The sequence below is a fragment of the Oncorhynchus masou genome, unplaced genomic scaffold, assembly GCF_036934945.1.
Source record: "Oncorhynchus masou masou isolate Uvic2021 unplaced genomic scaffold, UVic_Omas_1.1 unplaced_scaffold_3822, whole genome shotgun sequence".
Lineage (NCBI taxonomy): Eukaryota > Metazoa > Chordata > Actinopteri > Salmoniformes > Salmonidae > Oncorhynchus > Oncorhynchus masou.
In genome coordinates, this window is record NW_027010224.1 from 1 (window position 1) to 24,832 (window position 24,832).

The 24,832-nt window shown below is 45.9% G+C and overlaps 1 pseudogene; it reads left to right on the top strand.

The window, feature by feature from the left end:
• The first annotated feature begins 1,805 nt into the window (after positions 1-1,805).
• LOC135534696 (HEAT repeat-containing protein 5B-like) lies at positions 1,806-23,739 on the top strand (annotated as a pseudogene).
• Positions 23,740-24,832: the final 1,093 nt, after the last annotated feature.

The window sequence follows — 24,832 nt, forward strand, 5'->3', positions numbered from 1 at the left end:
TGAGGTTGCCTGTTAGCCGTTAGCCTGAGGTTGCCTGTTAGCCGTTAGCCTGAGGTTGCCTGTTAGCCGTTAGCCTGAGGTTGCCTGTTAGCCGTTAGCTTGAGGTTGCCTGTTAGCCGTTAGCTTGAGGTTGCCTGTTAGCCGTTAGCTTGAGGTTGCCCGTTACCTGTTAGCTAGAGGTTGCCCGTTACCTGTTAGCTAGAGGTTGCCTGTTACCTGTTAGCCAGAGATTACCTGTTACCTGTTAGCCAGAGGTTGCCGGTTACCTGTTAGCCAGAGGTTGCCGGTTACCTGTTAGCCAGAGGTTGCCGGTTACCTGTTAGCCAGAGGTTGCCGGTTACCTGTTAGCCAGAGGTTGCCGGTTACCTGTTAGCCAGAGGTTGCCTGTTACCTGTTAGCCAGAGGTTGCCTGCTAGCTAGAGATTCCTTGAAGTTTATTAAACGATAATACAAATGAGTCATCTTGACAATGTGCTCAAAACTACTTTGGCCCCTCTTCCTCCTTCCCTCTCCTGTCTCCCTCTCTTCTTCTCTCTTCTCTCCCTCCTCCTTCCCTCTCCTCCCTCCTACCCTCTCCTCCCTCCTTCCCTCTCTCCTCTTCTCTCCTCCCTCCTCCTTCCCTCCTCCTGCCTCCTCCTTCCCTCTCCTCCACTCCATCCTCCTTCCCTCCTCCTGCCTCCTCCTTCCCTCTCATTCCCTCTCCTCCCTCCTCCTGCCTCCTCCTTCCCTCTCCTCCATCCTCCTTCCCTCCTCCTGCCTCCTCCTTCCCTCTCCTTCCCTCTCCTCCCTCCTCCTGCCTCCTCCTTCCCTCTCCTCCATCCTCCTTCCCTCCTCCTGCCCTCTCCACCCTCCTCCTGCCCTCTCCTCCCTCCTCCTGCCCTCTCCTCCCTCCTCCTGCCCTCTCCTCCCTCCTCCTGCCCTCTCCTCCCTCCTTCCCTCTCCCTCTCTTCCCTCCTTCCCTCTCCCTCTCTTCCCTCCACCTTCTCTCTCCTCTCCCGCTCCAGAGGCAGTAGTGAATGACACCAGTGGAGAGAACAAGGCAGGAGCAGGTGGTACATATGGGGGTGGGAGTATATATCATTCACACACACTGGATATACTACACACACACACACACACACACCACACACACTGGATATACTATACACACACACACACACACACACACACTCCATATAACATACACACACACACACACACACCACACACACACTGGATATACTATACACACACACACACACCACACACACTGGATATACTATACACACACACACACACACACACACACACTGGATATACTACACACACACACTGATATACTATACACACACACACACACACACACACACACACTGATATACTATACACACACACACACACACACACACACACACACACACTACACACACACACACACACACACACACACACACATACACACACACACACACACACACACACACACTGATAATATACACACACACACACACACACTGGATATACTATACACACACACACACACACACACACACACACACACACACACACACACACACACTGGATATACCACACACACACACACACACACACACACACACACACACACTGGATGTACTATACACACACACACACACTGGATGTACTATACACACACACACACACACACACTGGATGTACTATACACACACACACTGTACACACACTGGATGTACTATTCACACACACACACACTTCGATATTGCAATGTGAGGTCCTCACAAGTATACAATTATAGGTAGTCATAACCCTGACCCCTGACCTCTCAGGAGACGGCCTCCCTGTGCTGCTCCACCCCAGCATGGCGGCCCGTCTGGCTGCGGCCTGGTGTTTACGCTGCGTTGCCGTGGCGCTGCCCTATCAGCTGACTCCGCTGCTGAGCGCTGTGCGGAGCGCATCAACAACCTGAAGAGCTCTCCAGAGGCCGTCAGCGGCTACAGCTTCGCCGTGGCTGCTCTGCTGGGCGGCGTGCACCAGTGTCCTCTGAGTACCACATTCTAAGGGGAAGGTATGTACCGTTTGTCTGACCCATTTCCCTCGGTCCACACCTAAGAGACCGATCCAATTTGTGATGCTGAGAACGTGGACGGAATTACTAACTAAGATTAAAACCAATTCAACAATATAATAAAATGTATTGACCCAAGCGGGGAATCGACTAGACGTATTGGACCCTAGAGAGGAATCAACTAAATGTATTGACCCTAGCAGGGAATCAACTAAATGTATTGACCCTAGAGAGGAATCCTCAACTAAATGTATTGACCCTAGTGAGGAATCAACTAAATGTATTGACCCTAGTGAGGAATCAACTAAATGTATTGACCCTAGTGGGGAATCAACTAAATGTATTGACCCTAGTGGGGAATCAACTAAATGTATTGACCCTGTGAGGAATCGACTAAATGTATTGGACTTAGTGGGGAATCGACTGTGACGATTGACCTCTAGTGGGGAATCGATAGAGTATTGGACCCCAGCGGAATCGACTAGGATGTATTGACCCCAGTGGGAATCGATCAGAGAGGGAATCGACTAGATGTATTGACCCCAGTGGGGAATCGACTTAGATGTATTGACCCCAGTGGGGAATCGATCAGACGTATTGACCCCAGCGGAATCGACTAGACGTGTTGACCTCCTTAGCGGGGAATCGACTAGGACGTATTGACCCCAGCGGGAATCGACTAGACGTATTGACCCCAGTGGGGGATCGACCAGACGTATTGACCCCAGCGAACCGACTAGACGCATTGACCCCAGTGGGGGATCGACTAGACGTAGGGGGAATCGACTAGACGTATTGACCCCAGCGGGAATCGACTAGACGTATTGACCCCAGCGGGGGATCGACTAGACGCATGACCCCAGCGGGGAATCGACTAGACGCATTGACCCCAGCGGGGAATCGACTAGACGTATTGACCTTCTGCTACTTGCCGAAGGGGCAACGAGATGCCCGTCTGTCTGTGCAGGGGGTATCTGTACTTACTAGTTATATTTTAGAAAACATTTTACTTCACTGCATTCCTAAAGAAAATAATATACTTTTTACTCCGTACATTTTCCCCTGACACCCAAAAGTACTCATTACATTTTTAATGCTTAGCAGGACAGGAAATGGCCCAATTTCACACACTAATCAAGAGAACATCCCTTCCTGCTCTGATCTTGGTGTGCCCTGGCTATCCGCCAATAACAAAATAATTGCGCCATCTAGTTTGCCTAATAGATGGAATTTCAAATGATTTATATATTTACTTTTAATACTTCAGTATATTTAAAACCAAACTACTTTTAAGAGTTTTACTCAGGTAGTATTTTACTGGGTAACTTTCCCCCTACCCCCGAGCACCAAGCCCCTACCCCGAGCACCAAACCCTACCCCGAGCACCAAGCCCCTACCCCCGAGCACCAAGCCCCTACCTCCGAGCACCAAGCCCCTACCCCCGAGCACCAAGCCCCTACCTCCGAGCACCATTAAGGTGTATTTTAGTCACGTGTGACAGTTGGGTCCTTTTTCCACCATTGAGGTGGTGCGTGACTCTACCGCTAACCGTTAGCGATGATGCTAATGAAAGGTTTGCTGGTAGTGGAAAACTTCCCGAAAAACCTTCTGAGTTAAATGTTAACTACTTAGTAGTTTACTTACCTACCTGGCAGAATAATTATCATGATTCATTTATTCAACCCATGGGGTATTTGTTGTGTAAACTCCACCACTACACAGACACTGATAAACAACAGCCTCTTGCTACGTGAACACTGGAATTAAAGGGGACTACACCAAAACATCCACATGTTTCAGACATCAAAAGTGTTCTCCTGGTTTGTTTTACGCTTTTTTGTGGACTTAAATTATCCCATTTTTTATTTTATTTTCAACAACATCAATGAAGTGTGATTTTAACAGTGAACCTCCCAATAATGTCTCTGTTCGCTCTGGTGTTATATACTCTAATCTCTCTCTCTCTGGTGTTATATACTCTAATCTCTCTCTGTTCTCTCTGGTGTTATATACTCTAATCTCTCTGTTCTCTCTGGTGTTATATACTCTAATCTCTCTGTTCTCTCTGGTGTTATATACTCTAATCTCTGTTCTCTGGTGTTATATACTCTAATCTCTGTTCTCTGGTGTTATATACTCTAATCTCTCTCTGTTCTCTCTGGTGTTATATACTCTAATCTCTCTCTGTTCTCTCTGGTGTTATATACTCTAATCTCTCTCTGTTCTCTCTGGTGTTATATACTCTAATCTCTGTCTGTTCTAGCTGGTGTTATATACTCTAATCTCTCTCTGTTCGCTCTGGTGTTATATACTCTAATCTCTGTCTGTTCTAGCTGGTGTTATATACTCTAATCTCTCTCTGGTGTTATATACTCTAATCTCTCTCTGGTGTTATATACTCTAATCTCTCTCTGTTCGCTCTGGTGTTATATACTCTAATCTCTGTCTGTTCTAGCTGGTGTTATATACTCTAATCTCTCTCTGGTGTTATATACTCTAATCTCTCTCTGGTGTTATATACTCTAATCTCTCTCTGTTCGCTCTGGTGTTATATACTCTAATCTCTGTCTGTTCTAGCTGGTGTTATATACCTAATCTCTTCTTTCTCTGGTGTTATATACTCTAATCTCTGTTCTAGCTGGTGTTATATACTCTAATCTCTGTCTGTTCTCTCTGTTCTCTGGTGTTATATGCTCTAATCTCTGTTCTCTGGTGTTATATGCTCTAATCTCTCTCTGTTCTCTCTGGTGTTATATACTCTAATCTCTCTCTGTTCTCTCTGGTGTTATATACTCTAATCTCTCTGTTCTGGTGTTATATACTCTAATCTCTGTTCTCTCTGGTGTTATATACTCTAATCTCTCTCTGTTCTCTCTGGTGTTATATACTCTAATCTCTCTCTCTCTGGTGTTATATACTCTCTGGTGTTATATACTCTAATCTCTGTCTGTTCTATATACTCTAATCTCTCTGTTCTAGCTGGTGTTATATACTCTAATCTCTGTCTGTTCTCTCTGTTCTCTCTGGTGTTATATACTCTAATCTCTGTCTGTTCTAGTTTATGTTATATACTCTAATCTCTCTCTGTTCTAGCTGGTGTTATATACTCTAATCTCTGTCTGTTTTCTCTATTCTCTCTGGTGTTATATACTATAATCTCTGTCTGTTCTAGCTGGTGTTATATACTCTAATCTCTGTCTGTTCTAGCTGGTGTTATATACTCTAATCTCTGTCTGTTCTAGTTTGTGTTATATACTCTAATCTCTGTCTGTTCTAGTTTGTGTTATATACTCTAATCTCTGTCTGTTCTAGTTTGTGTTATATACTCTAATCTCTGTCTGTTCTAGTTTGTGTTATATACTCTAATCTCTCTCTGGTGTTATATACTCTAATCTCTCTCTGTTCTCTCTGTTCTAGCTGGTGGTATATACTCTAATCTCTGTCTGTTCTAGCTGGTGTTATATACTGTAATCTCTCTCTGTTCTAGCTGGTGGTATATACTCTAATCTCTCTCTGTTCTAGCTGGTGGTATATACTCTAATCTCTCTCTGTTCTATATACTCTAATCTCTGTCTGTTCTCTCTGTGCTGGTATATACTCTAATCTCTGTTCTAGCTGGTGGTATATACTCTAATCTCTCTCTGTTCTCTCTGGTGTTATATGCTCTAATCTCTCTCTGTTCTAGCTGGTGGTATATGCTCTAATCTCTCTCTGTTCTCTCTGGTGTTATATACTCTAATCTCTCTCTGTTCTCTCTGGTGTTATATACTCTAATCTCTCTCTGTTCTCTCTGGTGTTATATACTCTAATCTCTCTCTGTTCTCTCTGGTGTTATATACTCTAATCTCTCTCTCTTCTCTCTGGTGTTATATACTCTAATCTCTGTCTGTTCTCTCTGGTGTTATATACTCTAATCTCTGTCTGTTCTCTCTGGTGTTATATACTCTAATCTCTCTCTGTTCTCTCTGGTGTTATATACTCTAATCTCTGTTCTAGCTTGTGTTATATACTCTAATCTCTGTCTGTTCTAGTTTATGTTATATACTCTAATCTCTCTCTGTTCTAGCTGGTGTTATATACTCTAATCTCTGTCTGTTTTCTCTATTCTCTCTGGTGTTATATACTATAATCTCTGTCTGTTCTAGCTGGTGTTATATACTCTAATCTCTGTCTGTTCTAGCTGGTGTTATATACTCTAATCTCTGTCTGTTCTATTTTGTGTTATATACTCTAATCTCTGTCTGTTCTAGCTGGTGTTATATACTCTAATCTCTCTCTGGTGTTATATACTCTAATCTCTCTCTGGTGTTATATACTCTAATCTCTGTCTGTTCTAGCTGGTGTTATATACTCTAATCTCTCTCTCTTCTCTCTGGTGTTATATACTCTAATCTCTCTCTGTTCTAGCTGGTGTTATATACTCTAATCTCTGTCTGTTCTCTCTGTTCTCTCTGGTGTTATATGCTCTAATCTCTCTCTGTTCTCTCTGGTGTTATATGCTCTAATCTCTCTCTGTTCTCTCTGGTGTTATATACTCTAATCTCTCTCTGTTCTCTCTGGTGTTATATACTCTAATCTCTGTCTGTTCTCTCTGGTGTTATATACTCTAATCTCTGTCTGTTCTCTCTGGTGTTATATACTCTAATCTCTCTCTGTTCTCTCTGGTGTTATATACTCTAATCTCTCTCTGTTCTAGCTGGTGTTATATACTCTAATCTCTGTCTGTTCTCTCTGGTGTTATATACTCTAATCTCTGTCTGTTCTCTCTGGTGTTATATACTCTAATCTCTCTCTGTTCTAGCTGGTGTTATATACTCTAATCTCTGTCTGTTTTCTCGATTCTCTCTGGTGTTATATACTATAATCTCTGTCTGTTCTAGCTGGTGTTATATACTCTAATCTCTGTCTGTTCTAGTTTGTGTTATATACTCTAATCTCTGTCTGTTCTAGTTTGTGTTATATACTCTAATCTCTGTCTGTTCTAGTTTGTGTTATATACTCTAATCTCTCTCTGGTGTTATATACTCTAATCTCTCTCTGTTCTCTCTGTTCTAGCTGGTGGTATATACTCTAATCTCTGTCTGTTCTAGCTGGTGTTATATACTGTAATCTCTCTCTGTTCTCTCTGTTCTAGCTGGTGGTATATACTCTAATCTCTCTCTGTTCTAGCTGGTGGTATATACTCTAATCTCTCTCTGTTCTAGCTGGTGGTATATACTCTAATCTCTGTTCTAGCTGGTGGTATATACTCTAATCTCTCTCTGTTCTCTCTGGTGTTATATACTCTAATCTCTGTCTGTTCTCTCTGTTCTAGCTGGTGGTATATACTCTAATCTCTCTCTGTTCTAGCTGGTGGTATATACTCTAATCTCTCTCTGTTCTCTCTGGTGTTATATACTCTAATCTCTCTCTCTTCTCTCTGGTGTTATATACTCTAATCTCTGTCTGTTCTCTCTGGTGTTATATACTCTAATCTCTGTCTGTTCTAGCTGGTGTTATATACTCTAATCTCTCTCTGTTCTCTCTGGTGTTATATACTCTAATCTCTGTTCTAGCTTGTGTTATATACTCTAATCTCTGTCTGTTCTAGTTTATGTTATATACTCTAATCTCTCTCTGTTCTAGCTGGTGTTATATACTCTAATCTCTGTCTGTTTTCTCTATTCTCTCTGGTGTTATATACTATAATCTCTGTCTGTTCTAGCTGGTGTTATATACTCTAATCTCTGTCTGTTCTAGCTGGTGTTATATACTCTAATCTCTGTCTGTTCTATTTTGTGTTATATACTCTAATCTCTGTCTGTTCTAGCTGGTGTTATATACTCTAATCTCTGTCTGTTCTATTTTGTGTTATATACTCTAATCTCTGTCTGTTCTAGCTGGTGTTATATACTCTAATCTCTGTCTGTTCTAGTTTGTGTTATATACTCTAATCTCTGTCTGTTCTAGCTGGTGTTATATACTCTAATCTCTCTCTCTTCTCTCTGGTGTTATATACTCTAATCTCTCTCTGTTCTAGCTGGTGTTATATACTCTAATCTCTGTCTGTTCTCTCTGTTCTCTCTGGTGTTATATGCTCTAATCTCTCTCTGTTCTCTCTGGTGTTATATGCTCTAATCTCTCTCTGTTCTCTCTGGTGTTATATACTCTAATCTCTCTCTGTTCTCTCTGGTGTTATATACTCTAATCTCTGTCTGTTCTCTCTGGTGTTATATACTCTAATCTCTGTCTGTTCTCTCTGGTGTTATATACTCTAATCTCTCTCTGTTTATATACTCTAATCTGGTTCTAGTTATATACTCTAATCTCTGTCTGTTCTGGTGTTATATACTCTAATCTCTGTCTGGGTGTTATATACTCTAATCTCTGTCTGTTCTAGCTGGTGTTATATACTCTAATCTCTGTCTGTTTTCTCTATTCTGGTGTTATATACTCTAATCTCTGTCTGTTCTAGCTGGTGTTATATACTCTAATCTCTGTCTGTTCTAGTTTGTGTTATATACTCTAATCTCTGTCTGTTCTAGTTTGTGTTATATACTCTAATCTCTGTCTGTTCTAGTTTGTGTTATATACTCTAATCTCTCTGGTGTTATATACTCTAATCTCTCTGTTCTCTCTGTTCTAGCTGGTGGTATATACTAATCTCTGTCTGTTCTAGCTGGTGTTATATACTGTAATCTCTCTCTGTTCTCTGTTCTAGCTGGTGGTATATACTCTAATCTCTCTCTGTTCTAGCTGGTGGTATATACTCTAATCTCTCTCTGTTCTAGCTGGTGGTATATACTCTAATCTCTCTCTGTTCTAGCTGGTGGTATATACTCTAATCTCTCTCTGTTCTCTCTGGTGTTATATACTCTAATCTCTGTCTGTTCTCTCTGTTCTAGCTGGTGGTATATACTCTAATCTCTCTGTTCTAGCTGGTGGTATATACCTAATCTCTGTTCTCTCTGGTGTTATATACTCTAATCTCTCTCTCTCTGGTGTTATATACTCTAATCTCTGTCTGTTCTCTCTGGTGTTATATACTCTAATCTCTGTCTGTTCTAGCTGGTGTTATATACTCTAATCTCTCTCTGTTCTCTCTGGTGTTATATACTCTAATCTCTGTTCTAGCTTGTGTTATATACTCTAATCTCTGTCTGTTCTAGTTTATGTTATATACTCTAATCTCTCTCTGTTCTAGCTGGTGTTATATACTCTAATCTCTGTCTGTTTTCTCTATTCTCTCTGGTGTTATATACTATAATCTCTGTCTGTTCTAGCTGGTGTTATATACTCTAATCTCTGTCTGTTCTAGCTGGTGTTATATACTCTAATCTCTGTCTGTTCTATTTTGTGTTATATACTCTAATCTCTGTCTGTTCTAGCTGGTGTTATATACTCTAATCTCTCTCTGGTGTTATATACTCTAATCTCTCTCTGGTGTTATATACTCTAATCTCTGTCTGTTCTAGCTGGTGTTATATACTCTAATCTCTCTCTCTTCTCTCTGGTGTTATATACTCTAATCTCTCTGTTCTAGCTGGTGTTATATACTCTAATCTCTGTCTGTTCTCTCTGTTCTCTCTGGTGTTATATGCTCTAATCTCTCTGTTCTCTCTGGTGTTATATGCTCTAATCTCTCTGTTCTCTGGTGTTATATACTCTAATCTCTCTCTGTTCTCTCTGGTGTTATATACTCTAATCTCTCTCTTCTCTCTGGTGTTATATACTCTAATCTCTGTCTGTTCTCTCTGGTGTTATATACTCTAATCTCTCTCTGTTCTAGCTGGTGTTATATACTCTAATCTCTGTCTGTTCTCTCTGTTCTCTGGTGTTATATACTCTTAATCTCTGTCTGTTCTAGTTTATGTTATATACTCTAATCTCTCTCTGTTCTAGCTGGTGTTATATACTCTAATCTCTGTCTGTTTTCTCTATTCTCTCTGGTGTTATATACTATAATCTCTGTCTGTTCTAGCTGGTGTTATATACTCTAATCTCTGTCTGTTCTAGCTGGTGTTATATACTCTAATCTCTGTCTGTTCTAGTTTGTGTTATATACTCTAATCTCTGTCTGTTCTAGTTTGTGTTATATACTCTAATCTCTCTCTGGTGTTATATACTCTAATCTCTCTGTTCTCTGTTCTAGCTGGTGGTATATACTCTAATCTCTGTCTGTTCTAGCTGGTGTTATATACTGTAATCTCTCTGTTCTCTCTGTTCTAGCTGGTGGCATACTCTAATCTCTCTGTTCTAGCTGGTGGTATATACTCTAATCTCTCTCTGTTCTAGCTGGTGGTATATACTCTAATCTCTCTGTTCTCTCTGGTGTTATATACTCTAATCTCTGTCTGTTCTCTCTGGTGGTATATACTCTAATCTCTGTCTGTTCTAGCTGGTGGTATATACTCTAATCTCTCTCTGTTCTGTTCTAGCTGGTGTTATATACTCTAATCTCTCTCTGTCTCTGTTCTAGCTGGTGTTATATACTCTAATCTCTCTGTTCTCTGTTCTAGCTGGTGGTATATACTCTAATCTCTCTCTGTTCTCTGTTCTAGCTGGTATATACTCTAATCTCTGTCTGTTCTAGCTGGTGGTATATACTCTAATCTCTGTCTGTTCTAGCTGGTGGTATATACTCTAATCTCTCTCTGTTCTAGCTGGTGTTATATACTCTAATCTCTGTCTGTTCTCTCTGGTGTTATATACTCTAATCTCTGTCTGTTCTCTCTGTTCTAGCTGGTGGTATATACTCTAATCTCTCTCTGTTCTCTCTGTTCTAGCTGGTGGTATATACTCTAATCTCTGTCTGTTCTAGCTGGTGGTATATACTCTAATCTCTGTCTGTTCTAGCTGGTGGTATATACTCTAATCTCTGTCTGTTCTAGCTGGTGGTATATACCTAATCTCTCTGTTCTAGCTGGTGGTATATACTCTAATCTCTGTCTGTTCTAGCTGGTGGTATATACTCTAATCTCTGTCTGTTCTAGCTGGTGGTATATACTCTAATCTCTGTCTGTTCTAGCTGGTGGTATATACTCTAATCTCTGTCTGTTCTAGCTGGTGGTATATACTCTAATCTCTGTCTGTTCTAGCTGGTGGTATATACTCTAATCTCTCTCTGTTCTAGCTGGTGGTATATACCTAATCTCTGTCTGTTCTAGCTGGTGGTATATACTCTAATCTGTCTCTGTTCTCTGTTCTAGCTGGTGGTATATACTCTAACTCTCTCTGTTCTAGCTGGTGGTATATACTCTAATCTCTGTCTGTTCTAGCTGGTGGTATATACTCTAATCTCTCTGTTCTCTCTGTTCTAGCTGGTGGTATACCTAATCTCTCTGTTCTAGCTGGTGGTATATACTCTAATCTCTGTCTGTTCTAGCTGGTGGTATATACCTAATCTCTGTCTGTTCTAGCTGGTGGTATATACTCTAATCTCTGTCTGTTTCTCTGGTGTTATATACTCTAATCTCTCTGTTCTCTGTTCTAGCTGGTATATACTCTAATCTCTCTGTTCTAGCTGGTGGTATATACTCTAATCTCTCTCTGTTCTAGCTGGTGGTATATACTCTAATCTCTGTCTGTTCTAGCTGGTGTTATATACTCTAATCTCTGTCTGTTCTAGCTGGTGTTATATACTCTAATCTCTGTCTGTTCTAGTTTGTGTTATATACTCTAATCTCTGTCTGTTCTAGCTGGTGTTATATACTCTAATCTCTCTCTGGTGTTATATACTCTAATCTCTCTCTGGTGTTATATACTCTAATCTCTGTCTGTTCTAGCTGGTGTTATATACTCTAATCTCTGTCTGTTCTCTCTGTTCTCTCTGGTGTTATATGCTCTAATCTCTCTCTGTTCTCTCTGGTGTTATATGCTCTAATCTCTCTGTTCTCTCTGGTGTTATATACTCTAATCTCTCTGTTCTCTCTGGTGTTATATACTCTAATCTCTCTCTCTTCTCTCTGGTGTTATATACTCTAATCTCTGTCTGTTCTCTCTGGTGTTATATACTCTAATCTCTGTCTGTTCTCTCTGGTGTTATATACTCTAATCTCTCTCTGTTCTAGCTGGTGTTATATACTCTAATCTCTGTCTGTTCTCTCTGTTCTCTCTGGTGTTATATACTCTAATCTCTGTCTGTTCTAGTTTATGTTATATACTCTAATCTCTCTCTGTTCTAGCTGGTGTTATATACTCTAATCTCTGTCTGTTTTCTCTATTCTCTCTGGTGTTATATACTATAATCTCTGTCTGTTCTAGCTGGTGTTATATACTCTAATCTCTGTCTGTTCTAGCTGGTGTTATATACTCTAATCTCTGTCTGTTCTAGTTTGTGTTATATACTCTAATCTCTGTCTGTTCTAGTTTGTGTTATATACTCTAATCTCTGTCTGTTCTAGTTTGTGTTATATACTCTAATCTCTCTCTGGTGTTATATACTCTAATCTCTCTCTGTTCTCTCTGTTCTAGCTGGTGGTATATACTCTAATCTCTGTCTGTTCTAGCTGGTGTTATATACTGTAATCTCTCTCTGTTCTCTCTGTTCTAGCTGGTGGTATATACTCTAATCTCTCTCTGTTCTAGCTGGTGGTATATACTCTAATCTCTCTCTGTTCTAGCTGGTGGTATATACTCTAATCTCTCTCTGTTCTAGCTGGTGGTATATACTCTAATCTCTCTCTGTTCTCTCTGGTGTTATATACTCTAATCTCTGTCTGTTCTCTCTGGTGGTATATACTCTAATCTCTGTCTGTTCTAGCTGGTGGTATATACTCTAATCTCTCTCTGTTCTCTCTGTTCTAGCTGGTGTTATATACTCTAATCTCTCTCTGTTCTCTCTGTTCTAGCTGGTGTTATATACTCTAATCTCTCTCTGTTCTCTCTGTTCTAGCTGGTGGTATATACTCTAATCTCTCTCTGTTCTCTCTGTTCTAGCTGGTGGTATATACTCTAATCTCTGTCTGTTCTAGCTGGTGGTATATACTCTAATCTCTGTCTGTTCTAGCTGGTGGTATATACTCTAATCTCTCTCTGTTCTAGCTGGTGTTATATACTCTAATCTCTGTCTGTTCTCTCTGGTGTTATATACTCTAATCTCTGTCTGTTCTCTCTGTTCTAGCTGGTGGTATATACTCTAATCTCTCTCTGTTCTCTCTGTTCTAGCTGGTGGTATATACTCTAATCTCTGTCTGTTCTAGCTGGTGGTATACTCTAATCTCTGTCTGTTCTAGCTGGTGGTATATACTCTAATCTCTGTCTGTTCTAGCTGGTGGTATATACTCTAATCTCTCTGTTCTAGCTGGTGGTATATACTCTAATCTCTGTCTGTTCTAGCTGGTGGTATATACTCTAATCTCTGTCTGTTCTAGCTGGTGGTATATACTCTAATCTCTCTGTTCTAGCTGGTGGTATATACTCTAATCTCTGTCTGTTCTAGCTGGTGGTATATACTCTAATCTCTGTCTGTTCTAGCTGGTGGTATATACTCTAATCTCTCTCTGTTCTAGCTGGTGGTATATACTCTAATCTCTGTCTGTTCTAGCTGGTGGTATATACTCTAATCTCTCTCTGTTCTCTCTGTTCTAGCTGGTGGTATATACTCTAATCTCTCTCTGTTCTAGCTGGTGGTATATACTCTAATCTCTGTCTGTTCTAGCTGGTGGTATATACTCTAATCTCTGTCTGTTCTAGCTGGTGGTATATACTCTAATCTCTGTCTGTTCTCTCTGGTGTTATATACTCTAATCTCTCTCTGTTCTCTCTGTTCTAGCTGGTGGTATATACTCTAATCTCTCTCTGTTCTAGCTGGTGGTATATACTCTAATCTCTCTCTGTTCTAGCTGGTGGTATATACTCTAATCTCTGTCTGTTCTAGCTGGTGGTATATACTCTAATCTCTGTCTGTTCTAGCTGGTGGTGAGCATAGCTGAGGATTTGCTCCGTACAGCAGCCCAGAACAGCCGTCTTTCTCTGCAGAGAACCCAGGCTGGATGGCTGCTGCTGGGGGCACTAATGTCTCTGGGTGAGTTAGTTCCCTACTGCTACACCTAGCCCCTTAACACCTACCCCCTAGCCCCTAACACCAAGCCCCTAACACCAAACCCCTACCCCTGAGCACCAAACCCCTACCCCCGAGCACCAAACCCCTACCCCCGAGCACCAAACCCCTACCCCCGAGCACCAAACCCCTACCCCCGAGCACCAAGCCCCTACCCCGAGCACCAAGCCCCTACCCCGAGCACCAAGCCCCTACCCCGAGCACCAAGCTCCTACCCCCGAGCACCAAGCCCCTACCCCTGAGCACCAAGCCCCTACCCGAACACCAAGCCCCTACCCGAACACCAAGCCCCTACCCGAACACCAAACCCCTACCCCCTAACAACAAACCCCTAACCCCTAGCACCAAACCCCTACCCCCTAACAACAAACCCCTAGCACCAAACCCCTAGTCCAACACCAAACCCCTAACCCCTAGCCCCTAACCCCTAGCACCAAACCCCTAGCACCAAACCCCTACCCCCTAACCCCAAGCCCCTAGCACCTAACCCCTAGCACCAAACCCCTAACCCCTAGTCCAACACCAAACCCCTAACCCCTAGTCCAACACCAAACCCCTAGTCCAACACCAAACCCCTAACCCCTACTGACCCAGGCTGAGGCCCCATGCTGGCCCCAGTTGGCCCACTGTTCTGTCTCCTTACATTTAGCTGGTTTTTCAGCTGCTCCTCCATATGTTCTGTGTCGTTCTTCATTCCTCCCAGTCAGCTGAAGCAGCCCAGAGTGTTTTATCTTTCTTCACATTGACAGGGTGTAATGGTCCAACACGACAACTTGTTTGGTCTCCAGCGCCTGTCCTAACACTTGTTATTTGTGAACCTGACGCGGTGTCCAGGCCCGTCCCTGGTCCGCTATCACCTTCCCAAGATGCTGCTGCTGTGGAGGAATGTGTTCCCCCGTTCCCAGAAAGAGATGGAGGCAGAGAAGACTAGAGGAGACAGCTTCACCTGGCAGGTTACACTGGAGGGACGTGCTGGGGCACTCTGTGGTAGGGAGACATGCTCTTCACTACGGTCATGTGTGGCTTGTCACTCTGGATCCCAAGGAGTTTTGCTTTATCTGAAATGTCCCCCTCTCTCCTCCTCTCCCTCCCTTTCATTCTCCTCTCCTCTCACTCTTCTCCCCCTCTCTCTCCCCTCTTCCTCTCCCCCCTTGTCTCTCTCCTCCCCTCTCTCTTCCTCTCCCCCCTCTCTTCCTCTCCCCCTTGTCTCTCTCCTCCTCCCTCTCTCACTCTTCTCCCCTCTCTCTCTCCCCTCTCCTCTGTTCCCTCTTCCTCTCCCCTTGTCTCTCTCCTCCCTCTCTCCTCCCTTTCATTCTCCTCTCTCTCACTCTTCTCCCCCTCTCTCTCTCCCCTCTCCTCTGTTCCCTCTTCCTCTCCCCCTTGTCTCTCTCCTCCCTCTCTCCTCCTCTCCTCCCTTTCATTCTCCTCTCTCTCACTCTTCTCCCCCTCTCTCTCTCCCCTCTCCTCTGTTCCCTCTTCCTCTCCCCCTTGTCTCTCTCCTCCCTCTCCCCCTTGTCTCTCTCCTCCCTCTCTCCTCTCCTCCCTTTCATTCTCCTCTCTCTCACTCTTCTCCCCCCCTCTCTCCCCTCTCCTCTGTTCCCTCTTCCTCTCCCCCTTGTCTCTCTCCTCCCTCTCTCTTCCTCTCCCCCTTGTCTCTCTCCTCCCTCTCTCCTCCTCTCCTCCCTTTCATTCTCCTCTCTCTCCCCTTCTCCCCCTCTCTCTCTCCCTCTCCTCTGTTCCCTCTTCCTCTCCCCCTTGTCTCTCTCCCCTCCCTCTCTCCTCCTCTCCCTCCCTTTCATTCTCCTCTCTCTCACTCTTCTCCCCCTCTCTCTCCCCTCTCCTCTGTTCCCTCTTCCTCTCCCCCTTGTCTCTCTCCTCCCTCTCTCCTCCTCTCCTCCCTTTCATTCTCCTCTCTCTCACTCTTCTCCCCCTCTCTCTCTCCCCTCTCCTCTGTTCCCTCTTCCTCTCCCCCTTGTCTCTCTCCTCCCTCTCTCTTCCTCTCCCCCTTGTCTCTCTCCTCCTCTCCTCCCTTTCATTCTCCTCTCACTCTTCTCCCCCTCTCTCTCTCCCCTCTCCTCTGTTCCCTCTTCCTCTCCCCCTTGTCTCTCTCCTCCCTCTCTCCTCCTCACCTCCCTTTCATTCTCCTCTCTCTCACTCTTCTCCCCCTCTCTCTCTCCCCTCTCCTCTGTTCCCTCTTCCTCTCCCCCTTGTCTCTCTCCCCTCTCCTCTGTTCCCTCTTCCTCTCCCCCTTGTCTCTCTCCTCCTCTCCTCCTTTTCATTCTCTCTTTCTCTCTTTCTCTCTTTCTCTCTCCTCAAGCCATGCGTAGCTTTGTGGCCCATTGTCCTGAGCTGCTGACAGAGGATGTGATCCGCAGGCTGATGACACCTATCGAGTGCGCCATGACCATGATGTCACAGTGAGTATGATTGATTTGACTGACTGACCTGGGGGCGGGGGGGTACATCCCCTCCCCTCCCGACCGGTTGTTGTTGTTTATAATGATTATGTTGTTGCTGTTTATTATGTTGTTTATTATGGTGTTTATGATGATTATGTTGTTTATCATTTTGTTGTTGTTTATTATGTTGTTTATTATGTTGTTTATGATGATTTTGTTGTTTATTATGTTGTTTATGATGATGTTGTTGTTCATTATGTTGTTGTTTATTATGTTGTTGTTTATGATGATTATGTTGTTTATGATGATTTTGTTGTTTATTATGTTATTGTTTATTATGTTGTTGTTTATTATGTTGTTGTTTATCCTCAGTGTCCCGTCGGTCATCAAGGTGCATGGCACCCATCTGAAAGCCAGTGCAGCTATGGTGAGGCTGAGACTCTACGACATCTTGGCTCTGCTTCCCCCGAAGACATACGAAGGTACCGACTGGAGGAAATATTACCAGACTTCTTAATTAGGCTTCGATCCAACCACTGGTGTTGAGGTGTTAGTCCTATAGGGCTGGTTTACCGCACCCCGGTTTAAGCCTAGTCCTGGAGCACAAAGCGTATGTTCAGTCTGTGTCCGGGAAGTTGTCCCTTAACTTTCCAACTCTCCTCTGTAGGTAGTTTCAATGCCCTGCTGAGAGAGCTGGTGGCAGAGTTCACACTGACTGATAACTCAGCCAACACCACCACCTCGTTGCTACGCTCCCTCTGTCACTATGACGACAGTGTTCTGATGGGGTCCTGGCTACAGGAGACTGACCACAAGTCTATCGAGGACCAGGTAACTGACCTACTGTAAAGGTTAGAGGTTACGGTAAAGCGAAGTGCCCATCTCCCCATTGATGACTCCAAGCGGATGGAACATGACACAATTTTCATATAGAAATACATTGTGTAGAACCTCGTGGTTTTCTGTCAGCTAGGATCGTGTCCGATCTGTTTTATTCTATTTCTATCTGCAATTTTCAGGACGTTTCACATCACTGAATACACCCCCTGCTTTTGTTAATTGTGTGTGTGTGTGTGTGTGTGTGTGTGTGTGTGTGTGTGTGTGTGTAGCTCCAGCCCAACAGTGCGTCAGGCAGTGGCGCTCTAGAACACGACCCCTCCTCCATCTACCTGAGGGTACCGATGGGCGAGGCCATGCCTGGGCCCCTCCCCCTTGGCGTTTCTGTCATCGACGCCTCCGTCGCTCTGTTCGGAGTGGTGTTCCCTCATGTCTCCTTTAAACACAGGTGAGACTACCTGTCAGTCCGAACTCTGACCCCTAAAACATGTCAGAGACCTGGTCCCTGGTCAACTGACATTCCTAGAATAATCTAATAATGTTTGTCTCGGTCTTCAGAGGTGTCCAGGCCTTCAGTAGTTGAATCAGCTGCTTCTAGATGGTGTCAAACTGGGAGACTGGCCAGGGGGTACTTCAGGAGAGGTTTAAGACTGGCCAGGGGGGTACTTCAGGAGAGGTTTGGGACTGGCCAGGGGGTGCTTCAGGAGAGGTTTGGGACTGGCCAGGGGGTGCTTCAGGAGAGGTTTGGGACTGGCCAGGGGGTGCTTCAGGAGAGGTTTGGGACTGGCCAGGGGGTGCTTCAGGAGAGGTTTGGGACTGGCCAGGGGGGTACTTCAGGAGAGGTTTGGGACTGGCCAGGGGGTGCTTCAGGAGAGGTTTGGGACTGGCCAGGGGGTTCTTCAGGAGAGGTTTGGGACTGGCCAGGGGGGTGCTTCAGGAGAGGTTTGGGACTGGCCATGGGGGTACTTCAGGAGAGGTTTGGGAAACTACAAACAAGGGGACTGGCCAGGGGGGTACTTCAGGAGAGGTTTGGGACTGGCCAGGGGGTGCTTCAGGAGAGGTTTGGGACTGGCCAGGGGGGTACATCAGGAGAGGTTTGGGACTGGCCAGGGGGGTTCTTCAGGAGTAGTTTGGGACTGGCCAGGGGGGTTCTTCAGGAGTAGTTTGGGACTGGCCAGGGGGGTACTTCAGGAGAGGTTTGGGACTGGCCAGGGGGGTACTTCAGGAGAGGTTTGGGACTGGCCAGGGGGACTGGCCAGGGGGGTACATCAGGAGAGGTTTGGGACTGGCCAGGGGGGTACTTCAGGAGAGGTTTGGGAAACAGTTTTTTTATTAATCTCTCACATTTGTCTGTGCTCTCCTTCCCCTCTCCTCCCCATCTCCTTCCCCTCTCCTCCCCTAGGCTGCAGATGCTGGACCACTTTGCAGAGTGTATTAAACAGGCCAAGGGGGTCAGACAGCAGGCTGTCCAGCTCAACATCTTCACCGCTGTCCTGAGCGCCCTCAAGGTGAGGCCTTTAACTCCTGTTTATCTCCTAAACACAAAGCCTTTCCAGTAGTGGCAGCTTACTCTTGGATATGAGATGGGAGCACATTGGACTGTGTATTTTTATTTATATATTTATTTTATTTTACCTTTATAGGTATTCGCCTACCTCCTCATGCCTTTTGCACACAATGTATATAGACTCGCCTTTTTTGTACTGTGTTATTGACTTGTTAATTGTTTACTCCATGTGTAACTCTGTGTTGTTGTCTGTTCACACTGCTAAGCTTTATCTTGGCCAGGTCGCAGTTGTAAATGAGAACTTGTTCTCAACTAGCCTACCTGGTTAAATAAAGGTGAAATAAAAAAATAAAAAATATTTAACTAGGCAAGTCAGTTAAGAACAAATTCTTATTTTCAATGACGGCATAGGAACAGTGGGTTAACTGCCTGTTCAGGGGCAGAACGACAGATTTGTACCTTGTCAGCTCGGGGGTTTGAACCTGCAACCTTCCGGTTACTAGTCCAACGCTCGAACCACTAGGCTACGCTGCCGCCCCATTGACTGATATGTATCAGGGAGAGAAACCCTCCTGTAGGTTTTAACTCCAACCCTGTTCCTGGAGAGAGACCCTCCTGTAGGTTTTAACTCCAACCCTGTTCCTGGAGAGAGACCCTCCTGTAGGTTTTAACTCCAACCCTGTTCCTGGAGAGAGTCCCTCCTGTAGGTTTTAACTCCAACCCTGTTCCTGGAGAGAAACCCTCCTGTAGGTTTTAACTCCAACCCTGTTCCTGGAGAGAGACCCTCCTGTAGGTTTTAACTCCAACCCTGTTCCTGGAGAGAAACCCTCCTGTAGGTTTTAACTCCAACCCTGTTCCTGGAGAGAGACCCTCCTGTAGGTTTTAACTCCAACCCTGTTCCTGGAGAGAGACCCTCCTGTAGGTTTTAACTCCAACCCTGTTCCTGGAGAGAAACCCCCCTGTAGTAGGTTTTAACTCCAACCCTGTTCCTGGAGAGAGACCCTCCTGTAGGTTTTAACTCCAACCCTGTTCCTGGAGAGAGACCCTCCTGTAGGTTTTAACTCCAACCCTGTTCCTGGAGAGAAACCCTCCTGTAGGTTTTAACTCCAACCCTGTTCCTGGAGAGAGACCCTCCTGTAGGTTTTAACTCCAACCCTGTTCCTGGAGAGAGACCCTCCTGTAGGTTTTAACTCCAACCCTGTTCCTGGAGAGACCCTCCTGTAGGTTTTAACTCCAACCCCTGTTCCTGGAGAGAGACCCTCCTGTAGGTTTTAACTCCAACCCTGTTCCTGGAGAGAGACCCTCCTGTAGGTTTTAACTCCAACCCTGTTCCTGGAGAGAGACCCTCCTGTAGGTTTTAACTCCAACCCTCCTGTAGGTTTTAACTCCAACCCTGTTCCTGGAGAGAGACCCTCCTGTAGGTTTTAACTCCAACCCTGTTCCTGGAGAGCTACCGTCCTGTAGGTTTTAACTCCAACCCTGTTCCTGGAGAGAGACCCTCCTGTAGGTTTTAACTCCAACCCTGTTCCTGGAGAGAGACCTCCTGTAGGTTTTAACTCCAACCCTGTTCCTGGAGAGCTACCGTCCTGTAGGTTTTAACTCCAACCCTGTTCCTGGAGAGAAACCCTCCTGTAGGTTTTAACTCCAACCCTGTTCCTGGAGAGAGACCCTCCTGTAGGTTTTAACTCCAACCCTGTTCCTGGAGAGAGACCCTCCTGTAGGTTTTAACTCCAACCCTGTTCCTGGAGAGAGACCCTCCTGTAGGTTTTAACTCCAACCCTGTTCCTGGAGAGACCCTCCTGTAGGTTTTAACTCCAACCCTGTTCCTGGAGAGAAACCCTCCTGTAGGTTTTCACTCCAACCCTGTTCCTGGAGAGAGACCCTCCTGTAGGTTTTAACTCCAACCCTGTTCCTGGAGAGAAACCCTCCTGTAGGTTTTAACTCCAACCCTGTTCCTGGAGAGACCCTCCTGTAGGTTTTAACTCCAACCCTGTTCCTGGAGAGACCTCCTGTAGGTTTTAACTCCAACCCTGTTCCTGGAGAGAGACCCTCCTGTAGGTTTTAACTCCAACCCTGTTCCTGGAGAGAAACCCTCCTGTAGGTTTTAACTCCAACCCTGTTCCTGGAGAGACCCTCCTGTAGGTTTTAACTCCAACCCTGTTCCTGGAGAGAGACCCTCCTGTAGGTTTTAACTCCAACCCTGTTCCTGGAGAGACCCTCCTGTAGGTTTTAACTCCAACCCTGTTCCTGGAGAGAAACCCTCCTGTAGGTTTTAACTCCAACCCTGTTCCTGGAGAGAGACCCTCCTGTAGGTTTTAACTCCAACCCTGTTCCTGGAGAGACCCTCCTGTAGGTTTTAATGCCAACCCTGTTCCTGGAGAGAAACCCCCCTGTAGTAGGTTTTAACTCCAACCCTGTTCCTGGAGAGAAACCCTCCTGTAGGTTTTAACTCCAACCCTGTTCCTGGAGAGACCCTCCTGTAGGTTTTAACTCCAACCCTGTTCCTGGAGAGAGACCCTCCTGTAGGTTTTAACTCCAACCCTGTTCCTGGAGAGACCCTCCTGTAGGTTTTAATGCCAACCCTGTTCCTGGAGAGAAACCCCCCTGTAGTAGGTTTTAACTCCAACCCTGTTCCTGGAGAGAAACCCTCCTGTAGGTTTTAACTCCAACCCTGTTCCTGGAGAGAGACCCTCCTGTAGGTTTTAACTCCAACCCTGTTCCTGGAGAGAGACCCTCCTGTAGGTTTTAACTCCAACCCTGTTCCTGGAGAGAGACCCTCCTGTAGGTTTTAACTCCAACCCTGTTCCTGGAGAGAGACCCTCCTGTAGGTTTTAACTCCAACCCTGTTCCTGGAGAGAAACCCTCCTGTAGGTTTTAACTCCAACCCTGTTCCTGGAGAGAAACCCTCCTGTAGGTTTTAACTCCAACCCTGTTCCTGGAGAGAAACCCTCCTGTAGGTTTTAACTCCAACCCTGTTCCTGGACAGAGACCCTCCTGTAGGTTTTAACTCCAACCCTGTTCCTGGAGAGAGACCCTCCTGTAGGTTTTAACTCCAACCCTGTTCCTGGAGAGAAACCCTCCTGTAGGTTTTAACTCCAACCCTGTTCCTGGAGAGAGACCCTCCAGTAGGTTTTAACTCCAACCCTGTTCCTGGAGAGAGACCCTCCTGTAGGTTTTAACTCCAACCCTGAGAGAGACCCTCCTGTAGGTTTACTCCAACCCTGTTCCTGGAGAGAAACCCTCCAGTAGGTTTTAACTCCAACCCTGTTCCTGGAGAGCTACCCTCCTGTAGGTTTTAACTCCAACCCTGTTCCTGGAGAGAGACCCTCCTGTAGGTTTTAACTCCAACCCTGTTCCTGGAGAGAGACCCTCCTGTAGGTTTTAACTCCAACCCTGTTCCTGGAGAGAGACCCTCCTGTAGGTTTTAACTCCAACCCTGTTCCTGGAGAGACCCTCCTGTAGGTTTTAATGCCAACCCTGTTCCTGGAGAGAAACCCCCCTGTAGTAGGTTTTAACTCCAACCCTGTTCTTGGAGAGAAACCCTCCTGTAGGTTTTAACTCCAACCCTGTTCCTGGAGAGAGACCTTCCTGTAGGTTTTAACTCCAACCCTGTTCCTGGAGAGAGACCCTCCTGTAGGTTTTAACTCCAACCCTGTTCCTGGAGAGAGACCCTCCTGTAGGTTTTAACTCCAACCCTGTTCCTGGAGAGAGACCCTCCTGTAGGTTTTAACTCCAACCCTGTTCCTGGAGAGAAACCCTCCTGTAGGATTTAACTCCAACCCTGTTCCTGGACAGAGACCCTCCTGTAGGTTTTAACTCCAACCCTGTTCCTGGAGAGAGACCCTCCAGTAGGTTTTAACTCCAACCCTGAGAGAGACCCTCCTGTAGGTTTTAACTCCAACCCTGTTCCTGGAGAGAGACCCTCCTGTAGGTTTTAACTCCAACCCTGTTCCTGGAGAGAGACCCTCCTGTAGGTTTTAACTCCAACCCTGTTCCTGGAGAGAGACCCTCCTGTAGGTTTTAACTCCAACCCTGTTCCTGGAGAGAGACCCTCCTGTAGGTTTTAACTCCAACCCTGTTCCTGGAGAAAACCCTCCTGTAGGTTTTAACTCCAACCCTGTTCCTGGAGAAACCCTCCTGTAGGTTTTAACTCCAACCCTGTTCCTGGAGAGAGACCCTCCTGTAGGTTTTAACTCCAACCCTGTTCCTGGAGAGACCCTCCTGTAGGTTTTAACTCCAACCCTGTTCCTGGAGAGAGACCCTCCTGTAGGTTTTAACTCCAACCCTGTTCCTGGAGAGAGACCCTCCTGTAGGTTTTAACTCCAACCCTGTTCCTGGAGAGAGACCCTCCTGTAGGTTTTAACTCCAACCCTGTTCCTGGAGAGAGACCCTCCTGTAGGTTTTAACTCCAACCCTGTTCCTGGAGAGAGACCCTCCTGTAGGTTTTAACTCCAACCCTGTTCCTGGAGAGAGACCCTCCTGTAGGTTTTAACTCCAACCCTGTTCCTGGAGAGAGACCCTCCTGTAGGTTTTAACTCCAACCCTGTTCCTGGAGAGAGACCCTCCTGTAGGTTTTAACTCCAACCCTGTTCCTGGAGAGAGACCCTCCTGTAGGTTTTAACTCCAACCCTGTTCCTGGAGAGAAACCGTCCAGGAGGGGCCCTACAATGTATCCTGTCCTCTCTTCCCCAATGAACCAGCCAATCGTCTCTCCTCCCTGTAGGGTCTGGCAGAGAACAAGTCCACCCTGGGTCCTGAAGAGGTTCGTAAATCTGCCCTGGCGCTGGTGATGGGCGCTCTGGACAACCCAACCCCATCCTGCGCTGTGCTGCTGGGAGGCCTTGGGAAGGATGGCGCAGGTGGTGGGAGAGGCCACCTTCATTGCCCGCATGGCACAGTACAGCTTTGACAAGTACGACCCGTCTGTTACTCATATCTATCCAGCTTCATGTGTCACAGGACTTTCCTCTCTGAGATCTCTTGACCTGCTTGACCTCGTGTTATTTTCTCTTAACCCCCTTATTGAACGCATTAACATTCCCCCTCCCCTCTCCTCTCCTCTCTTCCCCTCTCCTCTCTTCCCCTCTCCTCTCTTCCCCTCTCCTCTCTTCCCCTCTCCTCTCTTCCCCTCTCCTCTCTTCCCCTCTCCTCTCTTCCCCTCTCCTCTCTTCCCCTCCCCTGTCTTCCCCTCTCTTCCCCTCTCTTCCCCTCTCTTCCCCTCTCTTCCCCTCTCTTCCCCTCTCTTCCCCTCTCTTCCCCTCTCTTCCCTTCTCCTCCCCCTCCCTCTCCCCTCTCTTCCCCTCTCCTCCCCTCCCCTCTCTTCCCCTCTCTTCCTCTCTTCCCCTCTCTTCCCCTCTTCCCCTCTCTTCCTCTCTTCCCCTCTCCCTCTCCTCCCCTCCTCCCCTCTCCTCCCCTCTCTTCCCCTCTCTTCCCTCTCTTCCTCTCTCTTCCCCTCTCTTCCCCTCTTCCCTCCCTCTCTTCCCCTCTCCTCCCTCCTCTCTTCCCCTCTCTTCCCTCTCTTCCCTCTCTTCCCCTCTCTTCCCCTCTCTTCCCCTCTCTTCCCTCTCTTCCCCTCCCCTCTCTTCCCCTCTCCTCTCCCTTCCCCTCTCTTCCCTCCTCTCTCTTCCCTCCTCCCTCCTTCCTCTCTTCCTCCCCTCTCTCTTCCCCTCTCTTCCCCCCTCTCATCTCCTTCCCTCCTCTCCTCCCCCTCTCTTCCCCCTCTCTTCCCCTCTCCTCCCCTCTCCTCTCCTCTTCCCATCTCCTCTCTTCCCATCTCCTCTCTTCCCATCTCCTCTCTTCCCATCTCCTCTCTATCCCTCTCCTCTCTTCCCCTCTCCTCTCTTCCCTCTCCTCCCCTTCCCTCTCCTCTCTTCCCCTCTCTTCTCCTCTCCTCTCTTCCCCTCTCCTCTCTCCTTCTCCCTTCCTCTCTCCTTCTCTCCCTCTTCCTCTCTTCTCCTCTCCCTCCCTCTCCCTCCTCCTCTCCCCCTCTCCTTCCCTCCTTCTCC